We start from the raw sequence: 13,558 nt of genomic DNA, 5'->3' as shown, positions 1-13,558 counted from the left end.
TCATAGTATAGAAAGGCATAAAAATGTCATAGCATAGTAAGGCATAGAAATGTCAAAAAACGTCATAGTATAGAAAGGCATAAAAATGTCATAGCATAGTAAGGCATAGAAATGTCAAAAAACGTCATAGTATAGAAAGGCATAAAAATGTCATAGCATAGTAAGGCATAGAAATGTCAAAAAACGTCATAGTATAGTAAGGCATAAAATCGTCATAGTACAGCAAGGCATAAAAATGTCATAGTATAGTAAGGCAAAAAAATGCCAAGAAATGTCATAGTATAATAAGGCATAAAAATTTCAAAAAAACCTCATACTATAGTAAGGCATAAAAATGACAAAAAACATCATAGTATACTAAGGCATAAAATCGTCATAGTACAGCAAGGCATAAAAATGTCATAGTATAGTAAGGCATAAAAAGGTCAAAGAACATCATAGTACAGTAATACATAAAAATTTCAAAAGAACCTCATAGTATAGTGAGGCATAAAAGGATCTTAGTATAGTAACGCATATAAATTTAAAAAAAACGTCATAGTATATTAAGGCATAAAAAGGTCATACTATAGTTAGGCATAAAAATTAAAAAAAAAGGTCATAGTATAGCAAGGCATAAAAACTTCATAGTATAGTAAGGCATAAAAATGTCATAGTAAGGTAAGGCATAAAAACGTCATATTATAGTAAGGCTTAAAAATGTCAAAAAAACGTCATAGTATAGTAAGGCATAAAAAGGTCATAGTACATTAATGGATAAAAATGTTTGAAAAAACGTCATAGTATAGTAAGGCATAAAAAGGTCATAGTATAGTGAGGCATAAAAATGTAAAAAAACATCATAGTATAGTGAGGAAAAAAAGGTCATAGTAATATAAGGCATAAAAATATAAAAAAAAACATCATAATATAGTAGGGCAAAAAATGTCATTGTATAGTAAGTAGTAAAAATAAAAAATAAAAATGTCATAGTATATCATGGCATGAAAGGATCATAGTATAGTAGGTATAAAAATTTCAAAAGAACGTCATAGTATATTAAGGTCTTAAAACGTCATAGTATAGTAAGGCATAAAAAGGTCATAGTACAGAAAGGCATAAAAATGTCATACCATAATAAGGCATAGAAATGTCAAAAAACGTCATAGTATAGTAAGGCATGAAAAGGTCATAGTATAGTAAGGCATGAAAAGGTCATAGTATAGTAAGGCATAAAAATTTCAAAAAAATGTTAGTATAGTACAGCGTAAAAATAAAAAAAAACATTCATAGTATAGTAAGGCATAAAAATGTCAAAAATTGTTATAGTGTAGGAAGGCATGAAAATTAAAAAAAAAACCTCATAGTATAGTAAGGCTTAAAATGTCAAAAAACTTAATAGGATAGCAAGGAATAAAAAGGTCAGAGTATAGTAAGGCATAAAAGCTTCCAAAAAACATCATAGTATAGTAAAGCATAAAAAAGTCATAGTATAGTAAGGCATAAAAATTTCAATAAAACGTCATTTTATAGTAAGGCATAAAAATAATTTAAAAAAATTCATAGTATAATTAGGCATAAATAAGTCATACTTTAGTGCGGTATAAAAATGTCAAAAAATGTCATATTATAGTAATGCATAAAAATTAAAAAAAAAAACTCATACTATACTAAGGCATAAAAATGACAAAAAACATCATATTATACTAAGGCATAAAAATGACAAAAAACATCATAGTATACTAAGGCATAAAAACGTCATAGTATAGAAAGGCGTAAAAATGTCAAAAAACGTCATAGTATAGTAAGGCATAAAAATTTCAAAAAACGTCATAGTATAGTAAGGCATAAAATGTCAAAAAACTTCATAGTATAGTATGGCATAAAATGTCAAAAAAAAGTCATAGTATAGTAAGCATAAAAATGTCATAGCATAGTAAGGCATAGAAATGTCAAAAAACGTCATAGTATAGTAAGGCATAAAATTAAAAAAAAAACCTCATAGTATAGTAAGGCATAAAAACATCATAGTATAGCAAGGCATAAAAATGACAAAAAACGTCATAGTATACTAAGGCAGGAAAACGTCATAGTATAGAAAGGCATAAAAATGTCATAGCATAGTAAGGCATAGAAATGTCAAAAAACGTCATAGTATAGTAAGGCATAAAAATAAAAAAAAAAACCTCATAGTATAGTAAGGCATAAAAATGTCATAGTATAGTAAGGCATAAAAATGTCAAGAAATGTCATAGTATAGTAAGGCATAAAAATTTCAAAAAAACGTCATTGTATAGTAAGGCATAAAAATTTCAAAAAAACCTCATAGTATACTAAGGCATAAAATCGTCATAGTACAGCAAGGCATAAAAATGTCATAGTATAGTAAGGCATAGAAACGTCAAAAAACGTCATAGTATAGTATGGCATAAAATGTCAAAAAAAAGTCATAGTATAGTAAGCATAGAAATGTCATAGCATAGTAAGGCATAGAAATGTCAAAAAACGTCATAGTATAGTAAGGCATAAAAAGGTCATAGTATAGTATGGCATAAAAATGTCATAGCATAGTAAGGCATAGAAATGTCAAAAAACGTCATAGTATAGTAAGGCATAAAAATCAAAAAAAAACCTCATAGTATAGTAAGGCATAAAAACGTCATAGTATAGTAAGGCATAAAAATGTCATTGTATAGTAAGGCATAGAAACGTCAAAAAACGTCATAGTATAGTATGGCATAAAATGTAAAAAAAAAGTCATAATATAGTAAGCATAGAAATGTCATAGTATAGTAAGGCATAAAAATGTCAAAAAAACGTCATAGTATAGTAAGGCATAAAATGTCAAAAAACTTCATAGTATAGTATGGCATAAAATGTCAAAAAAAAGTCATAGTATAGTAAGCATAAAAATGTCATAGCATAGTAAGCCATAGAAATGTCAAAAAACGTCATAGTATAGTATGGCATAAAAATTAAAAAAAAACCTCATAGTATAGTAAGGCATAAAAACGCCATAGTATAGTAAGGCATGAAAATGACAAAAAACGTCATAGTATACTAAGGCATAAAAACGTCATATTATAGTAAGGCATAAAAATGTCATAGTATAGTAAGGCATAAAAATGTCAAGAAATGTCATAGTATAGTAAGGCATAAAAATTTCAATAAAACGTCATAGTATAGTAAGGCATAAAAATGACAAAAAACATCATAGTATACTAAGGCATAAAATCGTCATAGTACAGCAAGGCATAAAAATGTCATAGTATAGCAAGGCATAGAAACGTCAAAAAACGTCATAGTATAGTAAGGCATAAAAATTAAAAAAAAACCTCATAGTATAGTAAGGCATAAAAACGTCATAGTATAGTAAGGCATAAAAATGACAAAAAACGTCATATTATACTAAGGCATAAAATCGTCATAGTACAGCAAGGCATAAAAATGTCATAGTATAGTAAGGCAAAAAAATTACCAAGAAATGTCATAGTATAGTAAGGCATAAAAATGACAAAAAACATCATAGTATACTAAGGCATAAAATCGTCATAGTACAGCAAGGCATAAAAATGTCATAGTATAGTAAGGCATAGAAACGTCAAAAAACGTCATAGTATAGAAAGGCATAAAAATGTCATAGCATAGTAAGGCATAGAAATGTCAAAAAACGTCATAGTATAGAAAGGCATAAAAATGTCATAGCATAGTAAGGCATAGAAATGTCAAAAAACGTCATAGTATAGTAAGGCATAAAATCGTCATAGTACAGCAAGGCATAAAAATGTCATAGTATAGTAAGGCAAAAAAATGCCAAGAAATGTCATAGTATAATAAGGCATAAAAATTTCAAAAAAACCTCATACTATAGTAAGGCATAAAAATGACAAAAAACATCATAGTATACTAAGGCATAAAATCGTCATAGTACAGCAAGGCATAAAAATGTCATAGTATAGTAAGGCATAAAAAGGTCAAAGAACATCATAGTACAGTAATACATAAAAATTTCAAAAGAACCTCATAGTATAGTGAGGCATAAAAGGATCTTAGTATAGTAACGCATATAAATTTAAAAAAAACGTCATAGTATATTAAGGCATAAAAAGGTCATACTATAGTTAGGCATAAAAATTAAAAAAAAAGGTCATAGTATAGCAAGGCATAAAAACTTCATAGTATAGTAAGGCATAAAAATGTCATAGTAAGGTAAGGCATAAAAACGTCATATTATAGTAAGGCTTAAAAATGTCAAAAAAACGTCATAGTATAGTAAGGCATAAAAAGGTCATAGTACATTAATGGATAAAAATGTTTGAAAAAACGTCATAGTATAGTAAGGCATAAAAAGGTCATAGTATAGTGAGGCATAAAAATGTAAAAAAACATCATAGTATAGTGAGGAAAAAAAGGTCATAGTAATATAAGGCATAAAAATATAAAAAAAAACATCATAATATAGTAGGGCAAAAAATGTCATTGTATAGTAAGTAGTAAAAATAAAAAATAAAAATGTCATAGTATATCATGGCATGAAAGGATCATAGTATAGTAGGTATAAAAATTTCAAAAGAACGTCATAGTATATTAAGGTCTTAAAACGTCATAGTATAGTAAGGCATAAAAAGGTCATAGTACAGAAAGGCATAAAAATGTCATACCATAATAAGGCATAGAAATGTCAAAAAACGTCATAGTATAGTAAGGCATGAAAAGGTCATAGTATAGTAAGGCATGAAAAGGTCATAGTATAGTAAGGCATAAAAATTTCAAAAAAATGTTAGTATAGTACAGCGTAAAAATAAAAAAAAACATTCATAGTATAGTAAGGCATAAAAATGTCAAAAATTGTTATAGTGTAGGAAGGCATGAAAATTAAAAAAAAAACCTCATAGTATAGTAAGGCTTAAAATGTCAAAAAACTTAATAGGATAGCAAGGAATAAAAAGGTCAGAGTATAGTAAGGCATAAAAGCTTCCAAAAAACATCATAGTATAGTAAAGCATAAAAAAGTCATAGTATAGTAAGGCATAAAAATTTCAATAAAACGTCATTTTATAGTAAGGCATAAAAATAATTTAAAAAAATTCATAGTATAATTAGGCATAAATAAGTCATACTTTAGTGCGGTATAAAAATGTCAAAAAATGTCATATTATAGTAATGCATAAAAATTAAAAAAAAAAACTCATACTATACTAAGGCATAAAAATGACAAAAAACATCATATTATACTAAGGCATAAAAATGACAAAAAACATCATAGTATACTAAGGCATAAAAACGTCATAGTATAGAAAGGCGTAAAAATGTCAAAAAACGTCATAGTATAGTAAGGCATAAAAATTTCAAAAAACGTCATAGTATAGTAAGGCATAAAATGTCAAAAAACTTCATAGTATAGTATGGCATAAAATGTCAAAAAAAAGTCATAGTATAGTAAGCATAAAAATGTCATAGCATAGTAAGGCATAGAAATGTCAAAAAACGTCATAGTATAGTAAGGCATAAAATTAAAAAAAAAACCTCATAGTATAGTAAGGCATAAAAACATCATAGTATAGCAAGGCATAAAAATGACAAAAAACGTCATAGTATACTAAGGCAGGAAAACGTCATAGTATAGAAAGGCATAAAAATGTCATAGCATAGTAAGGCATAGAAATGTCAAAAAACGTCATAGTATAGTAAGGCATAAAAATAAAAAAAAAAACCTCATAGTATAGTAAGGCATAAAAATGTCATAGTATAGTAAGGCATAAAAATGTCAAGAAATGTCATAGTATAGTAAGGCATAAAAATTTCAAAAAAACGTCATTGTATAGTAAGGCATAAAAATTTCAAAAAAACCTCATAGTATACTAAGGCATAAAATCGTCATAGTACAGCAAGGCATAAAAATGTCATAGTATAGTAAGGCATAGAAACGTCAAAAAACGTCATAGTATAGTATGTCATAAAATGTCAAAAAAAAGTCATAGTATAGTAAGCATAAAAATGTCATAGCATAGTAAGGCATAGAAATGTCAAAAAACGTCATAGTATAGTAAGGCATAAAAATGACAAAAAACGTCATAGTATACTAAGGCATAAAAACGTCATGGTATAGAAAGGCATAAAAATGTCATAGCATAGTAAGGCATAGAAATGTCAAAAAACGTCATAATATAGTAAGGCATAAAAATAAAAAAAAAACCTCACAGTATAGTAAGGCATAAAATCGTCATAGTACAGCAAAGCATAAAAATGTCATAGTATAGTAAGGCATAGAAACGTCAAAAAACGTCATAGTATAGTAAGGCATAGAAACGTCAAAAAACGTCATAGTATAGTAAGGCATAGAAACGTCAAAAAACGTCATAGTATAATAAGGCATAGAAACGTCAAAAAACGTCATAGTATAGTATGGCATAAAATGTCAAAAAAAAGTCATAGTATAGTATGGCATAAAATGTCAAAAAAAAAGTCATAGTATAGTAAAGCATAAAAATGACAAAAACGTCATTGTATAGTAAGGCATAAAACGTCATAGTATAGTAAGGCATAAAAACGTCATAGTATAGAAAGGCATAAAAATGTCATAGCATAGTAAGGCATAGAAATGTCAAAAAACGTCATAGTATAGTAAGGCATAAAATGACAAAAAACGTCATAGTATAGTAACGCATAAAAACGTCATAGTATAGTAACGCATAAAATCTCAAAAACTGTCATTGTATAGTAAGGCTCAAAAATCTCAAAAAACTTCATCGTACAGTAAGGCATAAAACATCATAATATAGTAAGGCATAAAAAAGTCAACAAACCTCATAGTATAGTAAGGCATTAAAATTTCAAAAAACATCATCATATTGTTAGACATAAAAATGATACAATACAGTCTCAAATCAAATGAAGTCAATTTTATTCATAAAGCAAATTTAAAACAACCACGGTTGAACAAAGTACATAAAAACAACTTTAAAAAACATATTACATTAAAGCATAACATTTTCTCAGTATATTAAGGCATAAAGAGACATAAAAGGAGGAGTAAGGAATAAAAAGGTCACAGAATAGTAAGGCATGAAATTAAAAAAAAAACTTCATAGTATAGCAAGGAATAAAAAGGTCATAGTATAGTAAGGCATAAAAATTTCAAAAAAACATCAAAGTATAGCAAGGCATAAAAATTAAAAAAAAAACCTTGTAGTATAGTAAGGCATAAAAAAGTCATACTATAGTGAGGTATATAAATGTCAAAAAATGTCATATTATAGTAAGGCATAAACATTTAAAAAAAACCTCATAGTATAGTAAGGCATAAAAATGACCAAAAACGTTGTAATATAGTAAGGCATAAAAACGTCATCGTATAGCAGGGCATAAAAATGTCATAGTATAGTAAGGCATAGAAATGTCAAAAAACGTCATAGTATAGTATGGCATAAAAAAGTCATAGTGGAGTGAGGCATAAAAATGTCAAGAAATGTCATAGTATAGTAAGGCATAAAATGTCAAAAAACTTCATAGTATAGTAAGGCATAAAAAAGTCATAGTGGAGTGAGGCATAAAAATGTCAAGAAATGTCATAGTATAGTAAGGCATAAAAATAAAAAAAAAACGTCATAGTATAGTAAGGCATAAAAATGAAGAAAAAACGTCATGGTAATGTAAGGCTTAAAAACGTCATAGTATAGAAAGGTATAAAAATGTCATAGTTATAGTAAGGCATAGAAATGTCAAAAAACGTCATAGTATAGTAAAGCATAAAAATAAAAAAATAAAACCTCATAGTATAGTAAGGCATAAAAATGAAGAAAAAACATCATTGTATAGTAAGGCATAAAAACGTCATTGTATAGTAAGGCATAAAAAGGTCATAGTATATCAAGGAATAAAAACGTCATAGTATAGTAAGGCATAAACATTTAAAAAAACCCTCATAGTATAGTAAGGCATAAAAATGACAAAAACGTCTTTGTATAGTTAGGCATAAAAACGTCATCGTATAGCAAGGCATAAAAATGTCATAGTATAGTATGGCATAAAATGTCAAAAAAAGTCATAGTATGGTAAGCATAAAAATGTCATAGTATAGTAAGGCATAAAAAGGTCACCGTATAGTCAGGCATAAAAATTTCACCAAAACGTCATAGTATAGTAAGCATAAACAGGCCATAGTATAGTAAGTCATAAAAACGTCAAAAACTGTTATTGTATAGTAAGGCTCAAAAAGTCAAAAAACGTCATCGTACAGTAACGCATAAAACATCACAGTATAGTAAGGCATTAAAATGTCAAAAAACATCATAATATTGTTAGGCATAAAAATGACACAATACAGTTTCAAATCAAATGAAGTCAAATTTATTTATGAAGCAAATTTAAAATAACCAGGTTTGAACAAAGCACATAAAACAACATTAAAAAACATATTACATTAAAGCATAACATTTTGTCAGTATATAAAGGGATAAAAAGACATAAAAAAATATACAGTACAGTATGGAATAAAAACATCATAAAACGTCATAGTATAGTAATGCATAAAAAGGTCACAGTATAGTAAGGCATGAAAAGGTTATAGTATAGAAAGGCATAAAAATTTTAAAATATGTCATATTACATAAAATAATAAACATGTCACAAAAAGTCAAAGTATAGTAAGGCATAAAATGCCATAGCATTGCAATGTATAAAAATGTCAAAAAACATCATACTATAGTAAGGCTGTAAAATGTTAAAAAAGGTCATAGTATAGTATGGCATAAAATGTCAAAAAAAGTCATAGTATAGTAAGCATAAAAACGTCATAGTATAGTATGACATAAAAAAGTCATAGTATATTAAGGCATAAAAATATTTTTTAAAAAAACGTCATAATATAGTAAGGCACAAAAATGTAAAAAAAACCCGTCATTGTATAATAAGGCCTGAAAACATCATAGTATAGTGCATGCATAAAAATGACAAAAAAAGTCATAATATAGTAAGGCATAAAAAGTCATAGTATAGTAAGGCATAAAAATAAAAAAAACGTCATAGTATAGTAAGACATGAAAACATCATCTTATAGTAAGGCATACACAATGTCAAAAAAAGTCATAGTATAGTAAGGCATAAAAACATCAAAACACATCGTATTATATAAATCAATAAAAATGTCAAAAACATGTCATATTATAGTAAGGCATAAAAACGTCATAGTATAGTAAGGCATAAAAATTTCAAAAAAACATCATTGTATAGTAAGGCATAAAAATGCCAAAAAATGTTATAGTATATTAAGGCACAAAAACACCACAATAGACTATCAAATCAAAGGAAGTCAAGTTTATTTTAGAAGCAAATTTAAAATAACTTGTGTTGAAGTACATAAAACAAAGTTTGAATAAAATATTTTTTACCTCTTTCCATGAAATGATTGTGACAATGTGATTTATTCTTGACAGATAAAGTGTATATCTTCTCAAAACTTTAGTAGTCAATCTCTTCCAAAGTGATTACTGATGCATTTACATAGGAAGAAACAGAGGATTGTGTCTGAAAACAAAATTATAAGGCATAAAACTTTCCCAGCGTATTAAGTCATAAAAAGATATAAAAAAAGACATAATATAGTAAGGAATAAAAATGACAAAAAACATCATTGTATATAAAAGTATAAAAATGTCATAGTATAGTAAGGCATAAAAATGACAGAAACCTCACAGTATAGTAAGGCACAAAACGTCATAGTATAGTAAGGCAGAAAATGTCAAAAAACGTCATAGTATAGCAGAGACATAAAAATGTCATAGTTTGATAGTGTGTAACAATTTTATAAAAACGTCATAGAATAGTTAGACATAAAATGCAATTGTATAGTGACGCATAAAAAGTACATTAAAGCATAAAACGACATATAACTTCATAGTATAGTAAAGAATAGAAACATCTAAAACATTATAGTGTAATAGGCATAAAAACATCATAAAACATCATAGTATAGTTAGGCATGAAAACAACTCAGTATTGTGTCAATCAAGTCAAGTTCATCTATGAAGCAAATTCGAAACAGCCATAGTTAGACATGAAAATTTCACAGACTAGTAAGACATAAAAAGTCATAAAAATGCATAGCAAGGCATAACATGTCATAATAAAGTAAGGCATAAAAACAACAAACTATAGAAAAGTATAACAATTTCATAGAAACATCATAGTATAGTAAGGCATAAAAAGCCACAAAAATGTCTTTAGGCATAAAAATGTAAAAAAAAACCGTCATAATATAGTAAGTCATAAAAAGTAAAAAAAATAACATAGTATAGAAAGGTAATAAACGTCATAAATGGAAATGCTGAAATACCAGCTGAAAACATCTATCAAGAGCTTTTATATTTTATTCTTCATGAACAAACACATTCTGTCTGTGTTGCTGACCCAGCCCCGACTCTTCCTGTTTTCAGCAGAAATTAGGACACAAACCAGTTGTGCTGTTAGCAGATTTCTTTGTCTCACGCTCTATTTTCACACAGTCGAGTGAAACTAAGAAATTCTTTCACATTTGTTTTTGTAATTAAGACCACAGCTATTGAGATCCATCACGTCCAAACCATTTGTGTTGTGTGTACTGTGGTTTAGGATGCACAGCCGGACTATGGTAACAACTGGGAAAAAGTATGTTTAATGTGAACACAGCGGATATCTTAGAATTTTTACGACTGTGTCTTGAGCTTTATTTGAAATACTTTGCACAGACAGTGCTGCTCTGCTGGCCGAGTTAGTTCAACACTGGATTAAAGCTCAGTGAAGAGGAATTAGAGAGAAGGCGCTGGTTGTGATATAATAAAGCACTCTTGCTGTTGTACGGTTTAACCAGTTGGCAAACTTCCTGGTAAATACAAAAGTGATCCTCTCATGACTGACACTCTACAGTCATGAACAATGTTATTTTTCAAGTTGGTGCTTTGTTCACATAATCACAAGCTCAATTAGACGTCAAAGACATTCAACTTTTTAGAAATGGTTTTTGAAGCCAGCTGGTATATTGATGTGGCTAAGCAGCAGTGATTGACTGTTAGCTGAACATGTTGGAACGATGTGTTGTCTGTCATCAGATAAGAGAATAAAACCAAAACCAAACCATATGTATAAGTAGCATTGATGTTTTCTGTTAAGATATTGTTGTTTTGCTAATCTCTTTAGACTTTTCTGATGTTGATATCACGGTAGTTGCATCTTCTTTTGTCTGGAAAGTACTTTGTGCTCCTTGCTCCAATTATTGTGGGCTTTGAGCGCCACTGTGTGGTGTTTTTCCGAGAGAATGCACTGTGTCCCATCTGGTATTTGGCGCCGCCTGCACAGTGCTTTGAGTTTTTTTTTCTGTTTATTGTTGTGCTCATATTTCCAGTACAAATCCATCTCTTTCTATAAATGAGTGTCAGTATCCTGACAGAATTAATGAGATCACAGCATGACAATCAGGAAAAAATGACCCTGATTTTGAATCAAGTAAGTTGTTAAAATAAAAAAAGAAGTAATCTTGCTGCACCTGTTTTTTCCACTTGTTTTAAGGACACAATGCTCTCAGGACTCAATGGACAAAAATGACAGTAAGACTGTTTCTCCTCCAGGTCATCTTCGAAGGTGAAGATGACTTGACATAAATGGGTCAAAAAGTGATAGAAAGAAAGATAGAAGTAGAGGAGTCCATGAAGCAAGCAGGATATCAGTTATTATGTCATACAATTGGAGAAACACAAATGCTTTGTTCATCACAACCAGATTATTTGAGACTATGGAATATGAGCTCTTAATTCTGCATTTGTTGGGGTGAACCTTGTGGGTTTGATGCTGTTCATTAGAGGTAGACTTGACACTAGCTCCCTCAAGTGGTATGTGGCTGAACTGCACAATAACTATTATTGTTTTCTCTTCTTTTCTGGTATTCACTGTTTGCTCTTCAAACTGAGAAGCGCTGCTGCACTCTGTATTCAAGCCTCCGCTGTCTTGAGCTTTGTTGTGTCCAGTGGCTGAGTTTGATACACTTCCTGTCACTGGAGTGTGTTGCATATGATCCCCTCACATTTTGTCTCAGAGAAAAGGGGGTGGGGGGTGAGGTAGTTGGTATCTATTAAGAGACTTTTAAACAAAAACACACCTCTCTATTTGGCTTGTAAACTATAGGCACTAATGCAAGTACTGTTCTGATGATATTCTGCCCTTTTCTCCTGGTGTGTCTTTGACAGGGTGAGTGCTAAGGTGGAGCAGGGTCTGCTGATGCGCCAGATGGTGGCAGTCTATGAATAATGCATCATTCTCTTCAGTCAGACAGATCCAAGCTGATCTGAGGTCAGCTGAATGACACAGGTGGCTGGTGTGTGGTTCATGCTGAGGGTGGGGTGGGCCACCCAAAGGTGCGATGGGCAGACTGGTTCTTGACATTTAATACTCATTTCTATCTATAGAATAGAACAATTTTAATAGCAGTCCATGGATAACAACACCATGGTTATATGGACGCAATTCATCCAATAGTTGTTGACACATTTATTCTACAACTAAAAATTTCAACATCTGAATTGCACTTGATTAAAAAGTCAGTCTAAAGTAACTGCATTTCACTTATGTATTAGTATAGAGCCTCAACTTTAAACCTATTTCTCAATAGCAGATCCTCCTTGTATCATATAACTTGATTATCATGTATTGATCCCTGCTTATAAATAAGATATTCGTATGATGATCAGTTAAATGTGTCTTAGCAATTAAAAAGTCAGGAAAAATTCAAATTCAAGCAGGAGGCAACTAAATTTGTGTGAAAAAGAAGTGTTTTGTGCTGTGCTCTCGCTCGTTCACTGTTTCCTGTGGCCTCTCTCCCTCTGTGTATGCTTCATTTTGTCATAGATTTTACACCAGCTTTTCTCAGACACAATTTCTTCTACAACAGTGACCAGTCAGCTGTGATAAATCGGGTGCAGCAGCTTTTCCCTCCTCCCACATTTCAGGCCTGTAAACGGGGACATCTTAAGATGCACATTGCATAAATCTTTCTAATAACTGTAACAATTCTAAATATCAGATTGGATAATCGGCCGACCTCTAATAGAAAGTAAAAGCTAGAAGTAGCCTATTTTGGACTATTGGACCATCTGCAGACAATCAGTGTTGCGGCTGTAAGTTTCGAGGTTTTGTTTGTGTACCATTTCTATGAACCGCTGATATTTCTTTTTTGTCATCTTGATTGCCTCTACTGATATCAGGCAGCTGCAGTGCTGTGTTGTCCTGATTGTAATTTGCCACTGGAAGCGTCATCTGTTTCCACGATGCATCATGGAACAGATGATGCATCGAGGACTGCCAGGATAAAGTTTCCTCAGGTTAAGGTCACCTTTTTACCTTCATAGTTTACAACCTATATATATATATATATATATATACACATTGTGATAACTAATATCTCTTCATTGATCTGTCAATATTATATAAACACTGGAGCCGGCAGGGGCAACTGTTTGCTGCACCTTAACAAGTGTAATAATTCTAGAAGCTGATGGCTTTTGTTGTGATTTGACGCAGTAGTTTACTTTTAGGTGATCTCTTAACAACGTGG

This window comes from Seriola lalandi, unplaced genomic scaffold (genome assembly GCF_002814215.2).
Source record: "Seriola lalandi dorsalis isolate HSWRI2012SDOR001 ecotype SW California unplaced genomic scaffold, Sedor1 jcf7180002054270, whole genome shotgun sequence".
Lineage (NCBI taxonomy): Eukaryota > Metazoa > Chordata > Actinopteri > Carangiformes > Carangidae > Seriola > Seriola lalandi.
This window is presented reverse-complemented; position numbering follows the sequence as displayed.